At 39.6% G+C, this 27,846-nt stretch overlaps 1 long non-coding RNA gene across 2 annotated transcripts; it reads right to left on the minus strand.

Annotated features, from left to right (window-relative positions):
- Positions 1-3,928: 3,928 nt before the first annotated feature.
- Positions 3,929-27,800, minus strand: LOC140502116 (uncharacterized). 2 transcript variants are annotated; one of them, XR_011966538.1, is made up of 3 exons: positions 27,414-27,800; positions 26,012-26,210; positions 3,929-5,862 (listed from the first exon to the last, which is right to left on the minus strand). It is a non-coding gene; the product is annotated as an uncharacterized lncRNA (long non-coding RNA). The 2 variants fall into 2 exon arrangements; XR_011966537.1 differs by having other exon boundaries at positions 26,016-26,210; positions 27,414-27,797.
- Positions 27,801-27,846: the final 46 nt, after the last annotated feature.

Consider the following 27,846-nt stretch of genomic DNA (forward strand, 5'->3'; position numbering starts at 1 on the left):
TTTATCAATGTTCTTAGGTCTTTCAAAGACGATTTTCTTTACGTTTTTGCTGTTCCTGAAGAAATCAATTTCCTGGTTCTGTTTACCTCACTCTGAACCAGTTTAGACTACCCAGGATTCTCTTCAATTACCCCATTAAAATTTTTTTATTGCATAATAATATTTCGTGACATTAATGTGCCACAATTTACTCAGCTAGACCCAAACGTTCAAGAGGCAATCTAACTAGATTTTAGCTCTTTTCTCTCTCCCTCGCCTTCTTCTTCCCTCCTTTAAGATCAGAATTTTGCTAGAGTAGTCATATAGGAACTAGGTGGGCGGTCTTTCCTACAGGCATCCAACTTGGCAAGAAGTCTTATGCTTTTCTGAAATAACAACTCTGATGGAAGTAATTCCATGAAGCACATGCCGGGAGCTAATAGCAGCAGTAAGAAATAAATTGGGGGGCAGAACTGTGTACAGAAGCTAGCTATCTTTCATAGACTGCCAGACAAAAAGTCTCCCACTAGATGTGAACCTCGTAATAAATGCAAGGTACTAAAATACACACCTCGAAATATCCTTGAGAACTTAAGCAACAAACTGCACTGGAACAGGGGAATTAATATGGCTCAGACATATCACTGATCCATAAAAACATGAGAACAGCATTTTAAATAGATGTTTCCGTATCAAATACTCATGATGTCCAAGGGATGTGTAACAAGAAGCTTTCAGGAGAGAGAGGGACCTAGCAGAAGACATTGAAATCATGGGGGAACAGGATTAGGTACACAACATCCTTATCATTCTATCTAGTCCTGGAATTATCTGAGGTTTTTTTTTTTTTTTTTTTTTTTTTTTTTTAGCAAATCTATAGAAGTTAAATTTGCATTGGAATACTTTTGTTTTGTAAACAAAATACTTTATTTTAATACTTTTATTTTAGAAACAAAAAGCAGTTGTTTTATTCATCTATGAAATAATCTGTATAATGTTGATTTTAAAAGAATAATATTAAGATAGTGACATGGCCCAAAGCGATTTCTATCTGAATTCACTTGAAAAAGATGGGGAAAGTGAGATAAGTAATGAAAATGGCAATAGTTAGCAGCTAGGTGGCACAGTGGATAGAGCTCCAGGTCTGGAGTCAGGAAGGCTTGGGTTCACAACCCACCTCAGCACTAACTAGATGTGTGGACCTGGGCAAGTCACTTAAACTCTGCTTGCTTCAGTTTCCTCATCTAAAAACTGGGGAGAACAATAACGCCTATCTCACGGGGCTGGCACAGTGCCTGGCATATAGTAAGTGTTATCGAAATGTTATTAGCATCAATAACAATGCAGTGTGGAGTATTGGATAGAGAGTCTGCGCTGAAGTCTGGAAGATATGGAGTCCAGTTCTGTCTCTGCTACATACTTGCCTTGTCACGATGGCCAAATCACGTAACCTCTCCGTGTTCCCGGCAACTCTAAAATTATAGATTATAGAATAGATGCTTTTCTGCATTGCTAGGGGGAGTTCCTTCACAAGAATTCCCTATAAATCACAAAGAAAGTCTAAATCATCATCTGCACCACCATGCCCATCATCATCAGTACCACAATAATGTGTTCGCAGAATAAAATACAGATTTCCCACGAAAATGGGAAACCTTTGTTCCAGAAGCTCAGAAAAGGAGTTTATATGGCTTCCTTATTTACTGACTAAACATTGAATAGGTAGGTGACAACTATGGGGAAAGCACTGTTATTAAGTATTGGAGTAGATAGATAGATCGTTAAGAATCCCTAGCCTTAAGGAACCTCTAACCTAGCAGGAAGGGGCAGCTAGATGGTTCAGTGGATAGAGTACTGACCTGGAGTTAGGAAGACTCAACTTTCTGAGTTCAAATCTGGCCTCAGACATTTAGTAGCTGTGTGACCCTGGGCAAGTCACAACTCTATTTGCCTCAGTTTCTTTACCTGTCAAATGAGCATCTGTGCAAAGAAAATCCCAAATGGGGTCATAAAGAGTTGGACACAACTGAAAAATGACTGAATAACAACAAACCTAGCAGAAAAAAATCAGATGTGGCAAATAAAATATAGATTGGATAGAAGTGCACAACAGACCCACACTGTTGGATGACTGGATAATCTTGCAGGGGAGGAGTTGGGGGTGGCAGATCAGAGAAAAGAAAGCTTAAAGGAAGTTCAACTTAAAACATTCAAAAATGCCAAAATAAGAGGATTTTCTGTTCCTAAATTTTTTCATTTTTCGGTGATTTGAATTCTTTTTTTTAAGTTTTAAGAGCTTTAGGTTCAGGATAGTCTAGTAAATACCGACAGATAAATTGTACTCATTGCTATCGATTTTCTTCCTTAAATATTGGTTTTCCTTTTAACTTAAAGCTAGAGATATTTTGGAAAAAATGATGACTTGTTCATATTCTCAGAAATGGAAAAACCCTGTAAAGGTCTTGAGAAGCAGTGTGGTATACAGAGCTTGCCTGGGAGTTAGGAAGACCTTGGTGTGCACCCAGTCTTTGATATATGAACCATATACTGACTGTGTGATCCTTGGCAAAGCAATAACCTTTAAGTGCTCTGGGCAGCTAAGGCTTTAGGTTTTAGACCAGTTACCTACCTGCACTGAGGAAGGGAATTTCCTCACTGTGAATTCCCTATGTCATTTAGCTCTCAAGTCCAGTGCAACTCCTCCCCAATTCATGGAAACCCAAATAAACCCTACAGAGCTCACCCATTTTTTTTGCCATTTCAACTCTAAATAAGAAAGTGTCACGTTGGGAGAGTGCTATGTAGTATTCATTCAAAACTGCCTATTGAATTGGAATCCAAGTTAAAGGTTCAGGATAAACCTTGAATTTCTAGACTCTTCACTTTTCTTTTCCTAGTTGAAATTTGACCTAGACCATTGTTAAAGAGTAAAAAAAGAATTCTAATAATGAATACTGCAATTTAGGTGCAGATCTGCCAGAAACCATTTTCCTGAATTTATCATTAATCTATATTCAAACCACTTCAAGCTTGGAGAGACTGATGTCCAAACTGGTGTATTCGCCATGCCTTCCAACATGATTCTCTCTGCCTTGAGAACATATGAGATGACATTTATAGGAATCTTAAACAAGGGAAAGATCAAATTAACATTCTAGGATAGTTGCCCCTCAGTTCCTTCCCAGATCATGCCCCTTTATGTTATATATATATATATGTATGTATGTATGTATGTGTGTATGTATGTATGTATGTATGTATATACTTATAGTTCAGGGCTTAAATGGAGAACCAAGGGATATTAACCTTGAATGTAAAGGTGACATTGCCTTCAGGTGAGCCATGGTGCTAGCCACTTCTGTGCTGGGGAGGTGGTAATCTTATCTAGTTAAGAGTCCCCATGTTCCTTCCCTATTCATTTGTCTTGATCTTGAAAACAAACAAACTCACCTGTGCCAAGGGTAATTTACTTGAAACGATGAGACTAGCCCCATTCTATACACAGGATAGAGACCAGATTAGATGAACAGGATGAAAAGTCCATCCCATTTTGAACATCCTCATGTCTATGTTAGTATCACCAGGCCTTGATGGTCCAAGGCTTTTCCTTCACCTCAAGATGGAATCCATTTATTTCTACCTTAGTGAAGCCATCCTCTTTCTGAGGAAGGTGAGGTAGGTCTTGAAGGTGTCTTGGAGAATACAAAGGACACTTGCAGGTTGGGTTTCCATTTTAAGCTTCTTTTAATAATCTGATGTACAGAAAATGTTCATTCCCCTTGCCTGCCCAACTGAAGCCTCTTGTCCTCTCACCTCTTTCTTTTCAGTGCCATTCTGATTCAAAAAGCTATAACCATCCAGAAATTATGCCAGGACCACCTCCCCCCCCCCCCCCCCCCGGCCGCCTCCCCCGCCCCTCCCCCACCCCCGGCCATGTCCCCCGCCCCCGGCCGCCTCCTTCCCCACTCATCTTTCCCATTCCTTTCCTTTTCATTATTTTTCTTGATGGAGATCAGAGGCTTCGAGCCAATGTCTTCAGTCACTTCTCTCTAATTCCATGGGCTTTATTGGGTTTTTCCCTTTTGTTTTTAATTTTAACAATTTTAATTGTTCTTCAGGACCAAGAGGTATTTGGAAACGTAGGAAAACTCTCACCAATGGTTGCTGTTAGTCAGATCAATTAAGATTTTGACTAAATAAAAAAGGAGTTCAGTTACTCCATTTCCAAAGAAATTTTCTACTCATTTTCCTAAAGATAAAACTCCAGAAAGAGTTTTAGGCTGGAGAAACATTCTTTCTTAGTATTATGTATTCATATTTCTAGAGAAACTAAAATGGAGGTTTTAAAAATTTACTTCCACACTCCTGATGTCTGATCATTACTATAGTATGAGTTAGCTATATTTAACTTCTCAGGGGCCTCCTGATTTGTAAAATGAGTGTTTGTTCTCCTTACCTCTAAGGTCCTTTCCACTTGTAAATCTGTGACCCTAGGGGTCTATGATATCAACAGTTTTTTCGGACAATTAAAAACATCTCCACAGACAGGATTGTCTATCCCGATCAAGAAAAGGAACAGCCTGTTTCGTCTTTCTCAGGAGCTCCCATTACAGTGACTAAACCTCCTGGACCACAAATAGAAATGGAAAACATGTAGTTTGCAATCAGATCGAGACATGAGGATTAACCAAGAAGGAATTGACCAAAAAGCATCTCAAAAGGACTGAGCATTTCACTTCAAACAAGGATAAAGGACAGAGTGAAAGCTTCAGGGGATGCTACATTTGTGGTTTGGACTACCTGGTTCTTATTATCACCTCTGATGGTACAAAGTGAAAGCTGATCACCTTGCTAGAGGAGGGGCTAAATGAAAGTAGCCTAGTTCTACTCTCTAGGTCATCAGGGAGGTGTTTGTCTTGAACGAATGGAAGAAAGTGCTTCAAAGAGGAAACAAAAGAGAAAGAATGGTGGGGGAAATTCTAATCTGTGTAATGTAGGTTGTACAGAGCATGTGCAGAAATCCCCTGCCTGCTACTAGTTGACTATATATGAGATATAGCACTTGGGTCTTTCAGAGATGATAAATTTTCTTCCTGGAAGCTTCCAGCCACATGGTGCCTCAGTGCTGAAAGGGAGGACCAAGGGACTTGTCACTATGGTATGGTGTAAAAAACCCCAGTGGTCCTTTTGTTCTCCATTTCAGCTCCGAGCCACCACGTTGTTGGAAGAACCAGGAAGTCTGCCATCCCCAAAGGGCCCAAGTGCTGAGTTATAACATGTGGTCACTAGGAAACAGGTAGGAAATATCTGAGCATGCTCTGTATATCCCATATTAAATATGTCAGAAGATTGGATGCTGGAGAGAACTCAGAGAAGAGAGGGAAGAAGGAGATCTGGACCCTGGGAGCTAAGTAACAGATACGAGGATCTTTGTGAAGGAAAAGACAAGAGGAACTGTTGTTCTGAAGAGGGAGGTGTCCACCCATCTTGGGAAGAAGAAGCTTTTTTTTGTGCCCCAAGGAATGATAATTTGGACTCATGGGCATCATTCAGTGAGAAGTCATCCAGTGATGGTCAGAGGAAGAATAAATTGGTGGTGGTGTCTGGTGACATTTTGCTGAGGAGTATCAAAGTAGCATTTGTCTACCTAATAGGAAAAATAGAGACATATATAACAGGGAATATACAGAGCATCCTGTTTCCCAGTGACCAGATGTATGACTCAGTACTTGAGTCCTTCGGGAATGGCAAACTTTCTGACCACTTCCAGCAATGTGATGGTTCAAGGCTTAAATGGAGAACCAAGGGATCATCTAGGACTTCTGATCTTCGAGTCACTGGTACAACATAAGAAGAGCAGCAAAGAACAGGACCAATAATTCACTGGAAAGAAGTTAAAAAAAAGAAATGAGAGCAAGCAACGAAGCCCAAGGTTTCAGATAGCGATGTAAAAATAACTTAAAAACTCCAGTCCTGGAATCAGGAAAACCTGTGTTGAAATGTGGTCTCATACTTGACACTTTCTATCTGTGTGACCCTGGGTAATTCACTTAACCCCAATGGTCTGGCCAAAAAACCCCCAAACCAAACAGATATTAAAAAGCAAACAAACCAGGATGAAGGAGAGACTATAACAAGAAGACAAACGTCATGAATATTTTTGAAATATTCTAGGATGACTTATGACTAGAATATGGGTATGGAAGGATATGCCAAGTTCCAAATGCATAGGAGTAAAAGAAGGGAGTTGGGGTGGAGGACCAGCTCTGTATGTTCATTCTAGCAGGGATTACAAATTGAAATAATCCTGGGGAACCAAAGGTTAGTTCCTTGAACTGACTCCAACAGGAGGAACAGAGTGCCAGAGAAGTTGGTTGTGTTTCTATGAGGATCCCAAGCTGGATTCTTGGGATCACTTGGAAAACAAACAGTCAATTGGTTTTCTGTTTTTCATTTCATCAATTTTATCTGAACACTACTGACAAGCACAAACAAACTGAAAGCCCCACATATATAACATGTATTTCCTAATACCTGTAAAAGTCAGTAGCTCAAAGTACTTGTAATGATACACTTTTGTAACTGATCACTTGCTAAAAGGCAAGCTGGGTGTTTAGGCATTAACAAGGTGGAACCAATGTCTTGCATTGTATTTAAACTGAGTTTTGTTGACGTTTAATGCTGTCTTAATTTATATAGTTGTAGGTCCTGTGTATGTTTTTTTTTGGTGTTCTTTTCTGTATACTGTCATTTCGTAGAAGTCTTGCCATATTTCTCTGAATATAAATATTTTTGTACAGTTGAACCTTCACCCCAAGCCTCACCTCCTATAATCTCCGTGGTCCACTTTTCTATTTTCCCTATTGTTAAAATTATTGCTGTCAATGGCCTCAGGCTTGGCAGATCCTTGTGAGTAGCTGCCTCCCTTCTCCTCCCTTTCAGCTTAAAGTCCTCTTCTTCAGACTTGTAAAATTCCAGACAAATATATATATAGACATATATGTATATACACCAATAAATATAGACATGTATATATGTATTGGGCTATAGCTTTAAAATCTATCATTGCACATATACATACACACACACATATATATCCATACCCATATCTACACATGCATACATACATATATTCATAGACTTTCTTTTTGGAACTAACCCTTAATGGAGGCACTCCATCTCTGTCAAAGAGATGCAAATGGAATTTCTGAGTCAGCTAGTCTGAATAGTTTGTAACTTTTCTTGCCTTTTGCTTCTCAAAACAAATGCTCATACCAATTCACAATTCTACCAGCAATAAATTAGTGTGCCTCTTTTCCTATAGTCCTTCTTGGCAACTTTCCTTAATTCTGATGTAAGCTCATTTAATTATAAACACTTTAAAGTGAGCCAGACATTTCTCTTCTCCCCACTCCCCATGTTTCAAATTCATTGACCATCCTTCCAGGAGTGGTCGAGGTTATGTGAGTATTTCTCACAAATGCTAATGGAAACCTTGCTTTAGCGGCATGTCATGCATATCAGATAAGATTCTCTGGTGATAGTCATACAAGATAAATGAACATTTCCCTTTGGCATATGGATAGCAGTCCCAAACAAGGGAGCCTAAAAGTGGCTTCTTGATGGTATGCTATTGGTTTCTACTTTGCATCATTCATATTAGAATAACATCTTTTTCAAAATGCTCAGCTATTAGTTGATCAATCAATTAATAAGCATTTATTAAGCATCCACTATGTGTCAGGCACATAGTTTAGCACCCTACTGCTAGGCACTGGCAGTACAAAGACAAAAATGGAACAGTTCCAGTATGAAAGGGGCTTACAATTTGTCTGGGAAAGACAGCATGGACATATGTAGTTATATGCGATATAGACACAAGCTGTTATTTTTAGGGGGTTGGAGCAGCCATTGTCATCTTGGGGGATCAGGAAAGGCTTCATGTAGAAGGTGATACTTGAGCTTTGAGCCTTAAAGGAACCTAGGGGTTCTGAAAGATGGAGATAAGGAGGGAGTGTGTTCAAGGCATGGGGGATAGCCAATGCAAAATCATGGAGGTGGGAGATGAAACACCCTATAAAGGTCAGTCTGGCTTAAACATAGTGTGCCTAAAAGAGAATAATTTGTAATAAGTCTAGAAAGACAGATTGGGCTGAAGTGACAACTTATCAAACAGAAATGCCAAAGAGTTTATATTTGATTCTAGAGGTAATAGGGAGCCACTGATGTTTACTGAGTAGTGGAGTGTCACGATGGGATCTGGGCTTTAGGGAAATCACTTTGGCAGTTGTGTGGAGAATGAATTAGCTTGGAGACAGACTTGAGGCAGGGAAACCATTTAGCAGGCTGTTTTATGGCATTATTTCAGCCGTTGCTCTTTTAGATTCACCTGATACATGGTAAATTTTGTTCCAGCCTCTCATTTCAATTCTGCATGTGTTTTTATAGTTTAGATGTATTCCTTGAATACTGCAGAGTGATGAGTTTTGTTTACTTAATCATTTTGTTACTCATTTTTGTTTTATTGAATTGTCTAATCATCTCACATTTGAAGTTATGATTGTTAGGTTGGGTCTTCCTACATTTCTTTCTTTTTCTTTTCTTTTTTTAAAATCCTTTCCTTCTTGGTCAGTAGTTTGTCCCAGTGATTACTTTTGTTAAACTGTTTTGATGTTAATCTACTCTCATAGTCATTTTCCTACCCTATCCGAAATTCTTAGATTTTGCTTAAATTAGTAATTTATTTTTCTTTTGGAATAGGACCATGGAGACAATGCCTGCTGGAAGACAGAAACTCCAAATATTGCCCCCTCCTTGATCCTCTGGGGAGCTGTGTTGACCCTGTGATGGGCTGGAGCCAGACTACAACCATGTGGGGGTGGGCACACAAGAGGATGAGAGAGGATGCAGCTCAGGGAGTACCCTAAAAAATTGTGGAAGAAAAGAGTCCAACCAAGAGGACTATAGCACCAGATTGCAACACAGGAACTCTGCACAGAGCAGATGTTGGATTTGCTGAAGCTGTTTGAACTGCTGAGGACAAGGCTAGTGTTTTGTTATACTTCTCCCTCCCTCCCTCCCTCCCTCCCTCCCTCTCTCTCTCTCTCTCTCTCTCTCTCTCTCTCTCTCTCTCTCTCTCACTTCTTGAGAGAGCATGCATGGCGGTACTCCAGAGAATTTGAAAGTATGAGATATATTTGATTTTCCAGGGCAATTTTCCTTTCTGGAGGCTCGAGTTGAGCAAAGGAGAATAATTGATTCAGGTTTTGTAACTCCCTAGGCCAGGGAAAGGAAATGTGAATTTGGATCTTCTTAAGCAATGAGTTTAATAGCTTTGGCTCAGGAGAAGCTATTGTGAATTGAGCCTGGTATGAGAGGTGGCACCTCAGTAATTTTTTCCTTCCCATAGTCTCTTTAAAAAAAAAAATCATCCAGAACAAAAGGGATTGAGGGAGTAGCTGGAGAGAAAATCATGCAAGATGGGAGGACCTGGGACAGAACAGAACTATTCATGAGTTAGGAACCAGCAAGCGTATGATGAATATCCAGTTGTTCCTAGGAACTCCAATATACCTTTTCAGGTCGAGATGCTTCCCATGGAGACAAACCTCTATCTCAGAGCAGGTGGCCTCTCAATGTAGAAACTCCCCAGGAAAAGCATTATCTCCCTTTGCAGACACATGCATCCTTCCCTATGGTCACTGGATCATTTGATTGTTCATTGGGACCCTCTACCCTCTCCTTGAGTGAGACCAACCTCCTTCAGTTTCTTCTATCATAGTCCTCCTCTTCTGTTTCTCTCTCTGTTCACAGTTCCCCCTCTAGCAGAGAGACCTTAGGAATCATCATCCTTTCATCTTCATAATAATAGTGCATAAGGCAGCATTTGTACTTTTGTTTAGTCATTTTGAAAATGGTGTCCAACTCTTCCTGACCCATTTGGAGTTTCCTTGGCAAAGATACTGGAGTGGTTTGCCACGTCCTTCTCCAGCTCGTTTTACAGATGAGGAAACTGAGACAAGTAGAGGTTAAGTAACTTACCCAGGAACACATAAAAGTGTCTCAGGCTGGATTTAAACTCAGGTCTATCCTAACTCCAGTGCTTTATCCGTGTGCCATCTAGCTGCCTCATTATTCCTACATAGACTTGATAGGAATATACTAGTCATTCCCTTCTGTCCTAGCCCTCCCCTTTCTGTACTTAGGCAATCTTTCACTTCTCAATTCATTTCTACAAAAGGCATCGTTTCATCTTTAGGGGATGGGGCGGGGGGAGGATGGTGGTTCAGTTTAGCTCTTTCACTTTTGATTTTCCTGATTTGAAGTTCTACTTAAACTTTTATTCATCCCTTATTCTTTTCAAATTTCTAAATGCTATCTCCTTGTTCTTAATTTAACACCATAAGTCAATTTATTTTTTCTTTCTTAACCAATAACCTCTAAACATGAGATTTAAAATTTTCTTCAAAGTTGTACTTAATTTAATTTTCCTGTGCTACTGTGATCAGGAGTGTTTGCACATTGAATATTTTGCTAGTCTGTTTTTTCCCCCCCTCATTGCAGAAATTCCTCTGTTTAACATCCGTACTTTTTCATTGAAGGTTAGGCTTAAGTTTGCAGGGTGTGTCATTTTGGGATGCAGAATGAGTTCTTCTGTTTTTCAGAATATATGATTCCATTCCCTTCTGTGATTTCTCATTCCTGAGGAGCAATCCTGTTATTTAATCCTTTCTTCATATTTGAAAGTTTTTCTACTGGAAACTTACACAATTTGCTATTTGTTATTGAAATAGCTAAATTTAACTGCTGCATGTCTTGAAATGGGAGTGTGAAGTGTTTTCTGATGCTGATCTATAAGTTTTCTCAAAATTGATGCCCTGTTGTTTGAATCCATGGGTTCTGGGTAATTATATTATTTCCTTTATTACTACGTTAAGGTTTTTAAAATTTTTACATTTTCCTGGGATATCTATGATCCTTAAGTTTGCATATCCTTTCTTGGAGGTCTATGTCTGTAGCTTATGTAAAGTTTACACATTCTTTTTAACTTGTTGCCTTTTCTTCTCTTCTGCCAGATTTTCTTCTACTTCAGTATTTTGGTGATACAAACCTGTTAATCCCACATTTCTTTAGAGAAGCTTTGTTATGAATTCTTTTAGAAATAATCTGTCAATTGTTTTCAAATTCTTCATCTGGAATTCTAAATTTTGACCTATAATTCATTCTTAATTTATTTTCTTCTGGATTTTGTTTCTATTTTATAGCAAGGTAGCCATGGTGTAATGGTTGGTGTAGTGGTTAGAAACCCAGTCTTAGAGCAAGAAAGACTGTGGGCCAAGTCCCCTTTTGACATACACTAGTTGTGTGACCCGGGGCCAGTCACTTAACCTCTAACTCTAAGACTATAAGTCAAAGAGGTCTTATTTGGAATTGATATAATTTTCTCATCAGGGAGTTTTCTTTATTATTGAAAGCACAGAATCTAGTCACTTTCTGTCTATTTTGTATCAGTCAGACATCTTGTTTCATATTTTGTTGAGAATTCACAAGATTTTTTCATCAAGCATTAATTTACTTTTCATTTGTCTTACAGTATTTGATTTTTTTAACCTGCCATAATAATTTATTAGCTTAATTATTGTATATCATGGAAAGATTTTATTTTATACTTTTTTAGTTAATAAAACAAATTTCTAGATTGGCAAGGTAAAAAAAATGTTTCATTCTGTATTCTGAGTCCTTCACCTCTTTATCAGGAGGTAGGTAACATATTTCATTGTTAGTCTTCTGGAATCCTGTTTGGTCATTTCACTGATAAGAGTTCAGCACAATAGTATTCCATCATATTTATATACCGTAACTTGTTCAGTCATTACCCAATTTATGGGTACACTGTCATACTCCCATTCTTTGTCACCTTAAAAAGAACTATATTTTTCTACATCCTTAGGATTTGTTTTGCTTAGAACTAATCCTTTCCTTATCTTCCCTTCCTCTAACTCTCTCACCCCTCTCCTCCCCCTTTCTTTTTGTTTTCCTGTTGAGTGAAAGATATTTCTACACTCAACTCTGTGTGAGTGTCTGTGTTGTCTTCTTTGTTTTGATGAGTTCAGATGAGAGTGAGGTTCAGCTGTCAGCTTCTTCTCCTTCACCTCCTCCTCCTTGTTCGTATAGAGGTCTAACTTCCTTTCCCCCCCACCCCAGCCCCCATGAATTTTTTTCCCTTCTCTTTGCATTCTTTTATTAAAAGTATAAAGAAATAACAGAATCATACCCAGACCTTGTCTAATATGACTCCTTCTGTGAATTCTGATGATGACAGGGTTTAGAGAAGACAAATGTATTATCTTTTGTTGTGTTTGTCCTTCGATCTTGAAGAGGATCATGACATCAAGATGGTGACATGACTTGTAGTTGACTTTGATTTGAGTGAGTGAGGGTTGTGCAAGGTCACCAACCTCACTTTTTCCTCCTGAGCCATCTGGGTCCAGTGACCGGATATTCATCAGGATGACTGGAGGTCACCCAAGATGCAATGGGAGACCCTGGTCCTTTCAGGCTAAGGTCTTATCACATTCTCACTTTGAGTGAGATATGCTTATTCAATTAATAGGCTTCTTTAAGTAGTTACTCAAGGGATGGCCCCTTTAATAAAAAATCAAACTGAGAGGGGAAGACCTTCAGGGTTCCTGGGTAGAAGAGAAACAATTACTATTTAGTAATTACATTCACTCTGTGCTAGATGGGTAAGGACTTGTTGTCCAGTCTATGAGTTCCAGAGTGAATTGGGTCAGAACACCCACCAAAGGTTCAGCAATAGGAGTTCTTAGAACAGTCTATCTGGAGTTGCAGCAATCAAGCTTGGTAAGGATCCAGTTTTGTGGGGTATTCCAAGTTCTCCTCTTCTTTATGGTGGTGGCTACCAAATCATGTGTGATCATGACAGTTGCTCCTTGGTTCTTTAATTTTTTTCTTGCCACTTGAAGCTCTGGATCTTTTTCTCTGATGTTTCTGGGAGTTTTCACTTTGAGGTTTCTTTCACAAAGTTACCAGTAGATTTAAAAAAAATATCCACTTTGCCCTCTGGTTCTAAGACATCTGAACAGTTTTTTTTTTTTTTTTTTATAATTTATGATTTTATTTATTTATTTAAATAATATATTTATTTTTCAGTTTTCAACATTCACATACACAAAAATTTGAATTCCACATTTTTGCCCCATCTTTCCCCTAACCCTAACGCAAGATATCATGAATTCCAAATACCCCTTTCCCCAATCTGCCCTCCCTTCTATCACACCTCTCCTTTCTTTTATCCCATTCCCCTCTATTTTCTTGCAGGACAAGATAGATTTCTATACCTCATTGCCTGTATGTCTTATTTCCCAGTTACATGCAAAAACATTTTTTAACATTTGTTTTAAAATTTTGAGTTCCAACTTCTCTCCCTTCTACCCTCCCTACTTATCCCCACTGAGAAGGAATGCCATTCAATATATGTTATACTTGTGTAGTCATGCAAAACATTTCCATAACAGTCATGATGTAAAAGACCATCTATATTTCCTTCCATCCTATCCTGCCCCCCATTTATTCTATTCTCTCTTTTGATCCTGTCCCTGCTCAAAAATATTTACTTCTAATAACCCCCTCTTTCCATTTGCCCTTCCTCCTATCATGCCCACCACCCCCTGCTTATCCCTTTCTCCCTACTTTCCTGTAGTGTAAGATAGATTTTCATACCAACTGAGTGTGCATGTTATTCCCTTTAAGCCAAATGTGATGAGAGTAAGATTCACTTTTTCTCTCTCACTTCCTCCTTCTTCCCTTCCATCGAAAAAGCTTTTCCTTGCCTCTTTTATGTAAGAAATAATTTACCTTATTCTATTTTTCCATTTCTCCTTCTCCCAATATATTCATTTCTCACCCCTTAATTTTATTTTTAAGATATCATCCCTTTATATTCAACTTACCCTGTGCCCTCTATCAATATGCATATAATCCCTCCAACTACCCTAATATTGAGAAAAGTCTTAAGAGTTACAGATATTATCTTTCCATATAGGAATGCAAACAGTTCAACTTTACTAAGTCCCTTATGACTACTCTTTCCTATTTATCTTTTCATGCTTCTCTTGATTCTTGTGTTTGAAAGTTAGATTTTCTATTCAGTTCTGGTCTTTTCATCAAGAAAGCTTGAAAGTCCTCCATTTCATTGAATGACCATTTTTCCCCCTGAAGTACTATACTCAGTTTTGCTGGGTAGGTGATTCTATCTCCTAGCTCCTTTGACCTCCAAACCCTTCGATCCCTTAATGTAGAAGCTGCTAGATCTTGTGTTATGCTGATTGTGTTTCCATAATACTTGAATTGTTTCTTTCTTGCTGCTTGCAATATTTTCTCTTTGACCTGGGAACTCTGGGATTTGGCATTTTTTGGGTTTCCTTTAGCAAGCTTTTGACCTGCTTTTCATGCTTTTCTTGCATTGCTCTCATTTCTCTTCCCAATTTTTCCTCCACCTCTCTTACTTGTTTTTCAAAATCCTTTTTGAGCTCTTCCATGGCCTAAGACCACTGATTATTTTTTTGGAGGCTTTGGATGTAGAAGCCTTGACTTTGCTGTCTTCCTCCAGTTGTATGCTTTGATCTTCCTCTGGTTGTATGCTTTGATCTTCATCTTCTGAAAGGATGGAAGAAAATACCTTTTCACCAAGAAAGTAATCTTCTATGGTCTTATTTTCCCCCCTTTTGTGGCATTTCACCAGAGAATTACTTGACTTTTGTCAAGTGGAGGGCATACTACCTCAGGCTTCAGAGGTTTTGTGCAGCTGTTTTCTAAGATATCTCTAGGGACCTGTAAGTTCTCAGTTTCTCCAAAGTGGCAAAAGAGAGGCATTTATTCCTCTCCTGGTCTGTGCTCTGGTCTGTGAGCAACCACAAGCACTCTTTTCTGCCCTAGAACTGTGAGTAGAATTCCCTCTCCACAGCTGCCACCAGCTCTGCCACATCAGCACTCCTCCTCACTCCAGTACCGCTATTTAGGACTTGGATTCAGATCAACTGCTTGATTCCCCAATAGTCTGTAGGTTGAGAGCTCCAGAAATGGCCACTACTGTGAAAGCAGCTGCTGCTGGGGCTGGGGCTGGGACTGGGGCTGATTACACTCACTTCTCATGCAGGTGAGAGAGATTTCTTGCTGACCTTTGAAGCTCTCTTCATAACTTGTGGGTTGAGAAATCTGGAAACTTCAGTAACTGCCCATGATTCAGTACCCTGAAGCCTGCTCCAGTTCCATGTGTGCTGGCAGGAGGGCCCAACTGTGCTCCTCTCTGAGATGGTGCAATGGACCCTTCCTGTTGCCCTTCCAGGTTGTCTTAGGCTGAAAATCTGTTTCACTTTGTCATTTTGTGGCTTCTGCTGCTCTAGAATTTGTTTAGAGTCATTTTTTACAAGTATTTTAAAGGGTTTGGGGGGAGAATTTGAGTAGATCTTGCTTCCACTCCACCATCTTGGCTCTCCCCCCTGCCCCCAACAGTTTTCTTGTAAGATTTTTTGAAACAGAACGTCTAGAATCTTTTTATTTTTGATCATGGTATCCAATGATTTTTTATTTTTTCCTCTTTAATCTATTTTTGATGTCAATTTTTTGCTATATTTGCCATTTTTTTCAGCCTTTTGACTTTGTTTTTTGTTTTTTGTTGCTTTATGAAGTCATTGGTGTCTATTTGATTTCCAGGGAATTTGTTACTGGGCAAGGTTATAAATACCTCTTGTCCTAAGCTGTTAGTTCTCTTTCCATTTCTTTCTTCCATAGCTCTCATTTCTTTTCTAATTTTTTCCTCAAGTGCTCTCATCCCATTTATAAAAATGAGCTCTTAAAAAAAGACCAAATCCCAAATATCTCTTTTAGAAATTCTAGTTGAGTTTATGGCCAAGCTGTGTTTTTCTTTGAGGGATTGTTTGTAGATGTTTTAGTATCATTATCTTTTTCATTTGTGTCTTGAGGATATCTGCCATCATAGTAACTCAGTAAGATGTAATTTCTTTTATGTTTGCCCATCTGTCAAGCCTGTTTCCTGACTTTAGATCTGATATTAGAGCTGGGCTGCCACATTTCTGTAGGGAATATCTGGGCTCATGCTATTGCTGCTTTACTGGGGGTATTGAGTGTTGTATTAGAGTCTAGGATCTCAAGGATAGACTGGGGACTTACAAGCTTTCTGTGCTCCCAAAGTGGTTTGATCCGGGGCAAAATCTAATTATTGTCCCCTTGGTTTGAGCTCTGCATGTTCCTAATCTGGACTTGAATCTGTGTAAGAGTGCATTGCTTCATAGGTTTGGAGTTCCAGTGTTGATTACATGTGTTCCTGTATTCAGCTTAGCCTCTCTGAAGATCTGGGTCTTCATATATAAAATAGGGGTGATGCCAATTGCAATACCAACCTTATGGGATTTTTAAAAAAGAGAAATAGTTTAAAGAGATAGAACACTTGGTAAATATGAGTAATTAGCATTAAAAGTACAAAATGTTTATTACCCCTAAAAATAAGGGTACATTGCTTCTAGTCTCTGCCCTGTCAGCTACCTGGAAAGCTCTGCGGGGTCAAAGTGGCTTTGGTCTGAGATCCTGCCTTGGTTATTCCTCTGTAGGCTGAGTTAGATCCTAGAAGTCAGACCTCTCTCTGAAGTTGGGGTCTGACCCGCCCCACTGCTGCCGCCTTCTGGAGCTCCTTTCTCCACACGCTGCCCAGAGTCTCTCTACCTCTCTACACTGCTGATTTCCTTCTTGTGATGCACTGAATCTAGGGTTAGATAGTAGGAGACAAAGCTGCCACTTGCCGTCTGTCCCCATTGCAGTCCCTGGTATAGGTCTAGAGGTTCCCCAGTATGAGTCTAGGACCTCCTTTTGTGTTTGTGTGCAGCATCAACCTAGGTGTTGGCATGTCTCATGCACTGCATGCTCTTCTGCCCTGCACTTGACTCCAGCGTGCAGACCTCTTTATATGTCTCCTTATTCTGGATTTCTCCATCAGAATTTGGTCATGTGCATTTTATAGATCTGTCTGAAGGATCAGCGGCATTGCTTGCTTCTACTCTGCCATCTTGGCTCCACCCCTCTTACAGTATTTCTTAGGAGAACTTTATAGTCTCATTGAAGATTTACTATTCATCTTTCTTTCTGGTTTTAGGATTTTCTCTGCTGATGTATTCATTTGGGCTCTGGGTTTTTATTGAGAGCCTCCTCCTTGAAATCCTTTATGTTTCAGCTTTTTTGTTTGTGTGTGTACTTCCCATCATCCACTTTTTGGCTATTCTCCCTTTGCTGAGAGTTATATCCACAAGGCAGGGCTGCCAGACTGCTTAACTTCTTTTCTGAGGGATATAGAGCTCACCACCCTCTGTCCCTACTCTGAGAAGACTCTGAGGAGACTGGGATGGAGATGAATCAGTAATTGTCTCCAACTTTCTGCAGGTTAGAGAGAGGACAAATGCTGATTCAGCCCAACCAAGGAAAGGAGGAAAACCAAGGGAAGACTAGAGGCAGAGATCTCTAAATTTCTAAGTGTAACAGCTTTGGAATCAGGAGGACTTGGGTTAAAGGCATGGCTTTGATACCAACTGACTATTTAAATTCAGTTTCCCTGGCAACTCCTAGATTCTAACTTACACATTGGTTGTATATGTTCATCCATGGTGGAAGTTTCATATGTATGAACCAAAAGTTCTCTACATAAGCCATATTATTCAGTTTGTTGCCAGATCTCTATTTATGTTGTTTCTACTTACTTGTCTCTGAATAAAGAAGGGAAATATTTCCGTCCAGGTGTAAGAACAATATAAAATGGAATTTATTTTTATATGCACTAAAATTACAATGTAAAGTTGAACTCAAAAGAGCAAGTTTCCCTGTGTTTTCTTTGTGAAATTTTGGCCAGGGGCAAGAGGCCCACCTCAAGATTGATCATTATTAAAAAAAACCCAGTAAACATTCTAGAAGGGCAAAGAGATTTCAAAGAGCATCATTATTCACAGACATGATATGTTAGAATGAATACCACCTCACTTGCAACCTGTCAGCACCAAATAATATTCTGAACTAGGCATTAAACCTCCTTACACAACATCAGCAGAATTTCAAAATGGGTTTAAAATGTTTTCTTTGGCTAGTTTGGCTCTGTCTGTTTTTGGTTGACTATCTCTTGCCTTTCAAATATTCTTTTAGCAATTCCTCATTTATTGAGTTTGTAAAATGGGTATTGGCAGTGACTATATAAAGTTTTGGAAGTGATGATGATGCTTCTGGAGCAACCCTGAGAAAGAATGACTGGCTCTATATGGTTTAGCTTTATGTGAAATGGAGAGATAGAGAGGAGGAAGGAGGGACAAAGGTGAAATAGGGTAGGAGAAAGGAGAGCTAGTGGAGAAAAAGAAATCATTAAGAGATTAAGGATTGATGTAAGAAGGGGGAGGCAAGGGCCTCAGTATTAATTAAGCATCTACTATGTGACAGGTACTGTATAAGTAATTTATAAATATTATCGCATTTGGTCCTTACAACAACCCTGCTGTTATTTATTCCCATTTTACAACTGAGGTAGACAGAGATCAAGTGACTTGCCCAAGATCACATAACTAATAGATGTCTGAGGCTGGATTTGAACTTAGGTTCTCCTGATTCCAGGCTCAGAGCTCTATCTATTGTACCACTTAGCTGCCCCAATAGACACCAATGGAGATTGACACCTTCTCTGCAATTTATGGTGTTAAAGAGTCACCCGGAGCACTGAGAGTTTAAGGGACTTGTTTAGGATCATACAGTGTGTGTCTGAGGTGAGGCATGAACTCATCTTCCTGGATTTGAGGCTAGATCTCTATTTTCTATATCAGGCTTCCTGGAAAATGATATTTCATGGATCTCAAAGTGGAATCAATCCTATAGTAGCATTCTTCCAAATTTTCCAACCCTCTCAAGAAAATTATAACAAGCATTGACCACATCCAGCATTAATTTACGGGAATGTGAACCACAGTATTTGTGTTGTACCTTGTGGTCAGAACAGCACATAAAATAGAAACTATGGGACAAAATTATCCCTGGCTCTTAAAATACTCTGGTCTCATTAGCTACTGTTGAAGACTTGGTCTAGGGTATCTAACTTATTGACCAACCTTACCTTAGAATGAAAACAGGGGCAATGAACATGGTATCTTATTGCTAGGTAATTTACCAGGAGTAAAGTATCCTTCCTCTCTTGCCTCACTCTTACCTACTTTCCTACAGGGGAAGAAACTGAGGCCAAAGAAAGTGAGTGATGTGCCAAAAGTTTATGAAAGAAATTGATAAGTCCAGGTATCTGTGTTCTGGCCACAAGTTCACCCACTATCTTTCTAGTTGCTTTCCAATCATTTTATTCTTGCTTATTGTAATATAGTCAGAATCATCATCCATTATAAATACCATTATCCACACTTTGTACCAACACATTAATTTGATAGGGTTTCTTTTGGGGAGTGTGGTAGAGTGGTCTGGATCTGTGATTTCATCATTGTGGGGAATTCTCAGTGTAGAAACTTCCTTCACCAATACTGACTGGCAATTTATAAATGGTAGATCAAAGGTACTTCATAAATACTTGTTGTTCATTTGTAGCTCATAGTCTTAGGGAGCTGACTGAGGCCACAAAGAGGTCAAGTGGTTTGCCCATGATGACATTGATAATATGTGTTAGAGGCAGGACTTGAACCCAGGTCTTTCTCACCCTAAAGCTAGCCTCCTTTTCCCTATTCCCTGATGCCTATGAAGATCTATTTTATGGAGAGCAAAACTTTTTATGACTTGTTGCAAGGTCTTAGGATATCTTAGTACCTAATATATTTTTATTAGTTAATTTATTTTTAGTTTTCAACATTCACTTCCATAAGTTTAAAATTTTCTCCCCTTCCCTTCCCTCTCCCTCCCCCAGACAGCATGCAATCTGATAAGGGCTCTATACATCCATTCTTATTAAACACATTTTCACATTAATCATCTTGCATAGAAGAATTATAATGAATGGGAGAAACCAGGAGAAAGAAAACACAACACAACAAAAAAGAAAATAGTCTGCTTCTCTCTGCATTCAAACTCCATACTTCTGTCTCTGGATGTGGGTAGCATTTTCCATCATGGGTCCTTTGGAAATGTCTTAGGTCCTTGCATTGCTGAGAAGAGCTAAGTTTATCAAAGTCAGTCATCAAACACTGTGGCTGTTACTATGTATAATGTTCTCCTGGTTCTGCTCATTTCACTCAGTATCAGTTCATATAAGTCTTTCCAGATTTTTCTGAAGTCCACCTTTCTTAACCTTAGTCTTTTCAACTCTAAGGCTGACCTATTTATATATCTGTCTATGGTATCTTTCAATTTGCAGAAGGGTAGATGATTAGTGGGCAGGTAGGTGGCACAGTGGATAGAACACCAGGCCTGGAGTCAGAAAGATCTGAATTCAAATCTGCCCTGAGACACTTTCCAGCTGTGACTCTGAACAAATCACTTCACCTTGTTTGCCTCAGTTTCCTCATCTGCAAAATGAGCTGGAGAAGGAAATGGCCAAGCACTCCAGTACCTTTGCTAAGAAAACCCCAAATGGGGTCAGGAAGAGTCAATCATGCCCAAAATGGCAGAACAACAACAACAACAAAGTGTTTTAGTGAATTCTTGTGAAATTAAATATATTTGAATTTCACTGGGAATTTAGCGATTGGTCACAACATGAACATGTTATTGGCCAAGCAAGTTAATCATGCTGTTTTGTTCATTATGCTGTCATGTCTTACTTTGATGCAAAGCCATAACTAGGTATTTTGTGATTGAGGTAAGGGATTAAGGCAGCAGTGACTGAGAAGAGAGGTAGGTAGGGAGAGGTCACTGGTAGTATGGTTGCTGAGAGAAGGACATCACCCTTAAGGATAATAGCCATGAGAGATCCTTCTAATTTTAGTGTTGAGAAATATGAAGGCAGTCATATGGGTAAACTTAAAGGAAATTTTCATGAAGGAATTTTTTGGTTCCAGTTTAAATGAGTCAGTTCTGGAAAATGGGTACATGGATGAAGTTCTTGGAACACAGGGCAGGAGAAGATTTTTAAATGACAAGGTCAAGAAAACGGAAAGTTAAAGTCACACTAGCCCGAGACATTGAGGCACTGGTGAAACAACAGGTAAAGGTATCATTATAAGACACTTGACACAAAGAGCTGTGGGCTCGTCAGTAAGGTGTATTATTATCTCCAAGCTTTTCTCTGAGAGTTGAATCTGTATAAGAGCAAGAGAAATGTGGACACTTGATGAAAATAAAATGGCTTGTATTGAAAGTTAAGGAAAGGCAGTTTTCCCAGAAAAAAACACAAACTCTCAGCACCCACATGAAAGAGTGCATGAAATAACTAATTAACAGAGAAATAAATAACAGTTCCTTACACCTATCAAATTATCAAAGTTGATAAAAAGTAGAAAAAAATCAGTGTTGGAGGGGCTGTGGGCAAGCTGGTGTAACTGATTATGGCTGGTAAATTTGGTTGGACTATTTGGGAAAACCATACGGAATTATACAGGAAAATTATACAATTATTCATAGCCCATCACCCAGCAATACTACTAAATTGATCCCAAGGAGTTTATAGATGGAAAAAAAAATCTCTCTGCCCAAAAATATTCATAGCAACGCTAACAAAAAGCTAGAAACAAATGACTTGTTCAGTGATTGAAGACTGACTGAAAAAATTCTGGTATACAAATGAAATGGAATATTATTGTGTCATGAGGAATGAAAAATATGAAGTGAGGTGATGAAGAAAGAAGATAAAAAATAACGAAATATGCAATGACTACAACTATGTAAATGACAATAGTAAACAGTGGCAAAACTCTGGTGAAATGTGATGGATAATGGTGCTATGGCCTTGTTAATGTCGGGATACAAAGCTGCCTTTCTTTTGACAAATTCCAAACTGTGAAAATGCATCAGTGCATGTATTCTCGGTGGCAAATACTTTTTAATGTTTTCCTTAATGCTTTTCATGCAAGTATTACCTTTCTTGTGGCTTATTTCTGCATGTTTTCAGGTACATCTTTTTTGTTTTAGTAAAATTCATGAACAGGAAAAAGTGGGTTCTCCTGCTTCTGATACTTCCTAGCTATTTGACCTGAGCCTCAGTTTCTTTATCTGAAAAATGGGGAAAATAAAACCTATAGAACAGATCTCACAGGATTGTTGTAGGGCTCCCATGAAGTAAAGTGTATGGGAAGTATTTTAGAAATGTTAAAGTGCTTTGGTAATATCAGTTGCTATCATCACTACCATTATTTTCATGTCATGATAGGTTATTACTGAAAAAAAATCAGGTAAATGAAATACAAGCTTGTAAATTGTTAGAATTATAGTTTGTGTGAATTCAGAGTGGAATTAGAAAGTCCCAGTCTTGATTCCAAAGACAGTGAAAACCTAGGATCCTGGGTTATAGCGCCAATGCGATATTCATGGAGCCTATGGTAACCATGAATATCCTGACTCAATTCTGAATCACAGAATACAGCAGACTCTCCACATGGAAGACAGAACCAAAACATTTATTCAGACACTAGAAAGTCAAATCCACCATAGTAACAAAGACATCTATATACAATAACAATGCAGAGAACAACACTAGCTCCAGGACTTCCCCCTGTTAGGCTTCCCACAAACCAGCTCCATTAAACAAAATCACAAACAAGCCCTTTCACTCTTGCTAGCCAGCTGCCTGCTTGCCTGCATCCTTCTTAGCTCTGACTGCTCTCATGATCAAATTTCCTCTCAGCTCTGCTCTAGCTCTGTCTCTTCCTGTTCCACCCTTCCTATTCCACCTGTTCAGCAAACTCTTCCCACCACAAGCTCTATGTGACTTAGACTTTCAAGTAACCCAGACAGGTCACGTGGACCTACTAATGAATGGGAAAGTTCTTTCCACTTAAATTACCATTACATGGGCCAGGAGCAGCTTTTAAAGAATTTCTGTTGTGATTCATGGATAGAGACTTGGCCCTTTCTATGGTCTGTTTTGTGTGCTCTCAGGCTGAAGCCTAAAAGAATGCTAATTTTGTTCCTTTGGACTATTGCTTTCTGTGACTTCTTCTATGTTAATGTAAGCCAAGAAGCCAGCTCTGGGGGAAAAAAATCTTTAGTCTAAAACAAAGGTTCCTAAATTCAGTAATGACTTATGTGACATATAAATGGCTGTCTGTACCTGTAGCTGCATACATTTATTGAATTATGACATGGCACTTTTTGGATGACTCTTTCCTTGGCCAATTTAATAGCCTGGTAAAAATCATTAGAGTTTAAACAGCTTTCTTGTTTCCATCTTTAAATGAAATTTTAGACTATGAAGTTAAAAGATGTGATCTGATATCACTGTTATCAACAGATGTTTTTAAAAAGTCTTCTACCCACCATTCATCCAGGCCAGGAAACTTCTTGGTTGCTATATTGAATGATGATACAGTCACTGGATCAATAATAGCCTCCATGTGGGGGAGTAACACAAGAAGTCACTTTTAATATTTGACGTGGCTTTTTCCTTTGCTTTCTAATTCTGGGTACTTGGGGAAGGCATCTATCTGTTTATCTGAGCACATTAAAAAAAACTCAGTAAAATTACCCTGCTCACTAATTGCTAATGGGCAAAATTGCTGGTGCTTACAAGGAGACCTTCTGGTAACAGATATTAAGCATCTAAGTAGTTGAAAATGTCAGGAGAGAAAAATGATCTTTTTACCTCATTGGCTTCATTTTTAAAAATAGAGTCATTTGAGCTTTTTTTTTGTGTGTATGCCTTCACAGATTCACTCCTGAAAGGCAGGAAAAAATCAGATGAGAGAAATCTAGAGAGTTCCCCTCCCCCCCACTGTGTTGCCCATTTCTTCTGTCTTCCTTGTACTTTGGGCAAGGTTCATTTATCTATCTATCTATCTATCTATCTATCTATCTATCTATCTATCTATCTATCTATCTGTCTGTCTGTCTATACCTCTCTTGTTCTTTCTTTCTATATATTTTCTCACTATTTTTCTTTCTATCTAGTCTCTTTTTCTCCTTCTCCCTCTCTCTTTCTCTTCCTCTCTCCCTCCCTCCTCTCTCTCCCTCCCTCTTCTCTCTCTCTCTCTCTCTCTCTCTCTCTCTCTCTCTCTCTCTCTCTCTCTCTCTCTCCATTTATTAGGAGATCACAATGTGTCATAACTGTGTTAAGTGTTGGGGACACAAATACAAAAGTGAGATGGTTCTTGCCCTCAAGGAGTTTATATTTTACTTGGGGCATAAACTACATTCACAGGTTTGTCAGTTTAGTCTATAGAACCTAGGGGAATCAGGAAAGGCTTGTTAAAGGAAGCAGTATTGTTGGGAAGCCTTCGAGGAAGCTAGGAGGTACATGTAGGGAGGAGGAGCATTTCAGACCTGGGGCAGCTTGTGCAAAAGGATGGAAGTGGGAGATAGACCATAGGACAAGAAAATAGAAAGCAGACCAGCTTTACTGAAAGAGGGGGACAAACTTCTCATCAGTCTGGAAAGACAGGTGGGAGCCATATTGTAAAAAACTTGAAATGCCAAACAAAGGAGTTTTTAAGGGCAATGACAAATCACTTGAAGTTTCCCTAGTAGAGGAGCAACATGATATTTTTGTTAAGTCGTTTCTGTTCTGTCTGACTCTTCGTGACCTCTTTTGGGATATTGTCACATCAATTTGGAAGCCATGTGGTTGGAGAGGGGCGAGACTGAATGTAGAGAGAACAATGCCAGGGGTGGGGAACCTGCAGCCTCCAGGCCACGTCTGGCCTTTTAGATCCTCAAGTGTGGCCCTTTGACTGAATCTAAACTTCACAGAACAAAACCCCTTAATAAAAGGATTTGTTCTGTAAAACTTGGACTTGGTCAAAAGGCCGCACTTGAGGACTTAGACGGCCACATGTGACCTTGAGGCTGCAGGTTCTTCACCCCTGAGTTAGGCTCTTACAAGAGATCAGGTGAGAGGTGATGACTTCCTGGAGGAAAGTGTTTGTTCTATAAGTTCAGAGGGGATGGATGCTAAAGATTTTGAGAAAGTACAAGCAATAAGACTTGACCCCTGAGCAAGTCACTTGAAATGCTCTAAGACTCAGTTTCCTCATCTGTAAAAATTCTGAAAATTAGATTAGATAACTTTGATAGGTTCCTTTCAGCCCCAAATCTGTGACTGTGTAATGCTAGAAGTGACCAGGTACTTCCTTAGAAGCCAACAATTCTGGGACCTCCAAAACGTCTTTCCAGGGCACTGTCCAATAATAAAAAAGGGCGACCAATTCTTCCCAGCTGGCTCTGCAACATGCATTCACTTGATCCCTCACAACAGCCCTAGGAACTAGGTACTATTATATCTCTGTTTTGTAGATGAGGAAACTGAGCATGAGAAATGTTAACCCACCCAGGGTTACACAGATAGTAAATATCCAAGGCAGGATTTGAACTTAGATCTCCATAATTTCTGTGTTCTACACACTTTGCCACCTAGCTGCACATACTTATATACAGAATTACATTATATGCATGATGTATATCATCTATGTTCCCATATCATACATATGTATTATATATGTATATATACACGTACACCTACATATGCACACACATGTATATATGGAGCAATTATTCTGAATTCACTCTCACAGCACAAAGCCAGTTACATCTTCCCTTCCAGGGTGCTACTGAAGGTTTAGGCTATCTTTCTCCTATTGACTGTCAGTCGTGAACTCCCAGTTCCGTTAAACCACTTATATCAATTTACTTTTACAAAGTGGCATTTATTTCAAAGACAGCAAGAACGGAAATGCAACTATCCCCCCTCCCCCAACACTTGGAGGCTCACCATCCCCTATACAGCCACAATCTCCACCGTTCTCAGACTAACACACTTTCTCCATTACACTGGTCTTACCAGACTCACACTGTGGCTGCATTTGCAGTATGGTCAATGTAAATCACTTACATACTTGAGTGATACCTTCTGTACTCCAGTTTCCAATGGGCTGGGTCCTGAAAGTTGCTCCTCACTTTGAGGCCTTGATGAAGGACTGGCTGGAAAGCCTGGCATGGGCTCTGTTCCTAGACTCCTGGACCTCAAATGGGTGGCCCTCCTGACCTCTCAGAGCACACCATCTCCGACCTTCACTTTCAGTCTCCTTCACCTAAAACACAAGGACAAACAGCAAAGTGAAGAACCAAAGCACATATTTCTGGGTTCCATATCTGCCTCACATGAGTAGGGCTTAAGGCCTCTCCCCTCAGAACACAATCCAACCTTTCACCAGAGGCCTAGAGGCAGGAAGGAGATGCTGAAGAGGAGCAGTCTCAGGTCAGTTAGTGCCTTTTGAATGCTTCCAGTTCTGGCTCGGTGGCCAATCAGGTTGGCTCCTCTCAGTGATAGATTTGGTAGACTATAACCAGTTGTAGGCCCTGAAAGTCTCCAGAGTACTTCAAATATACTCCATCATATTTTTCTGCAAGTGGGATTGCTTGCCTCTTCCATGTGAGGAGGGCATCAGGCCCAGGTACAAGCTTTTAAAGACTGGGGACTTCTTGACCAATACTTCATTACACAGTCTTCTTTCGCAGCAAAGGACGAACACAACAACTTCATTACACAAACCATGAGCTCACCATGGGGATTCATGCTGGCTCAGAGAGAGAGGTCCTGTCCGTACCATGTGGGTATCCATAAACACACATGCACATAGAAACAATATACTTATATAACACATGTATGTATGCATACACAATACAGGTTTATAATGCAATTCTACAATACATGTAATACTACATATATGTGTTAGACATATAGATTCTCTCTCTCTCTCTCCCCAGTGGTATTTGAGGAAAAAAGAACCAGAAGAAGTTTCCTAAATGTTATTTTTAATTAGTCATAAAACCTTCTTTTAGGGAGAAAAAGGGCATGATTTATATGGATGGGTTCTGTCATTCTTTTCCCTTAATTCAGAGGCTATTTTGGGAAGCTGCAGAATCCTTTTCATGGTTAGGCAGGCTCTGTACGGGACCTGAGCACAAGGGCCTCCTTTCCTACTTGTAGCCTGGGGAGGGTAGCTTGTGGGGAGCCCAGAGGTTCTGGTCTACATCCTCCTCGAGTTTCTTTGACCATCCCCAGCCTTGTCCCTCCCCCATCAACCAATTTGCTTGGCTTCTTCCTTTTTTTTTTTGTACAGCAGGAGGTGGCTATAAATCCGTGTCTTGGCCATGGGCTATCCACATGCATGCACTTGATATTCTTTGTACTAGGCTTTGCCCTTCACTTGTGCAGACTCTGGAAGAATACCCACCAAGGATACCAGGGAGGCCCCACTGAGGGCAAATACAGGCTTTCTTTTTTCTCTTACCTGCCATGAGATTGAGGATCCATGTTCTCGAAGCATGATTCCCTGACTTGCAGTATGGTCAGTGCAAATCAGTTACATACTTGAGTGACGCCTTCTGTACTCCAGTTTCCAAATTCCAGTGAAGCTGACCCATAAGGTGCATGGTTTCAACTCAGAAGCAAATTTCACTTAATCCGCTGGGCAGCTGACTTACAAGAGTGTAAAATGAGAAGCAGACGTGACTGCAGGTGTTTTGTTTTTGCCTCTGCTCTTGTTTGAGGAACTCAAAGGCATCATTTCAATGAGACATTTGGCAGGCAACGTGTCCATAAAGCCATTTAATTACACTAGGCTTTCGCAAAAGGGCCTCTCTTCCCACCTTACTCTCACCACACACACACACAAACACAGAGAAAGCCCCCACTAGAACTAGTAGCATGGAAGTGTTTAAAAA

The sequence above is a fragment of the Notamacropus eugenii genome, chromosome 4 (assembly GCF_028372415.1).
Source record: "Notamacropus eugenii isolate mMacEug1 chromosome 4, mMacEug1.pri_v2, whole genome shotgun sequence".
Taxonomy (NCBI): Eukaryota; Metazoa; Chordata; class Mammalia; order Diprotodontia; family Macropodidae; genus Notamacropus; species Notamacropus eugenii.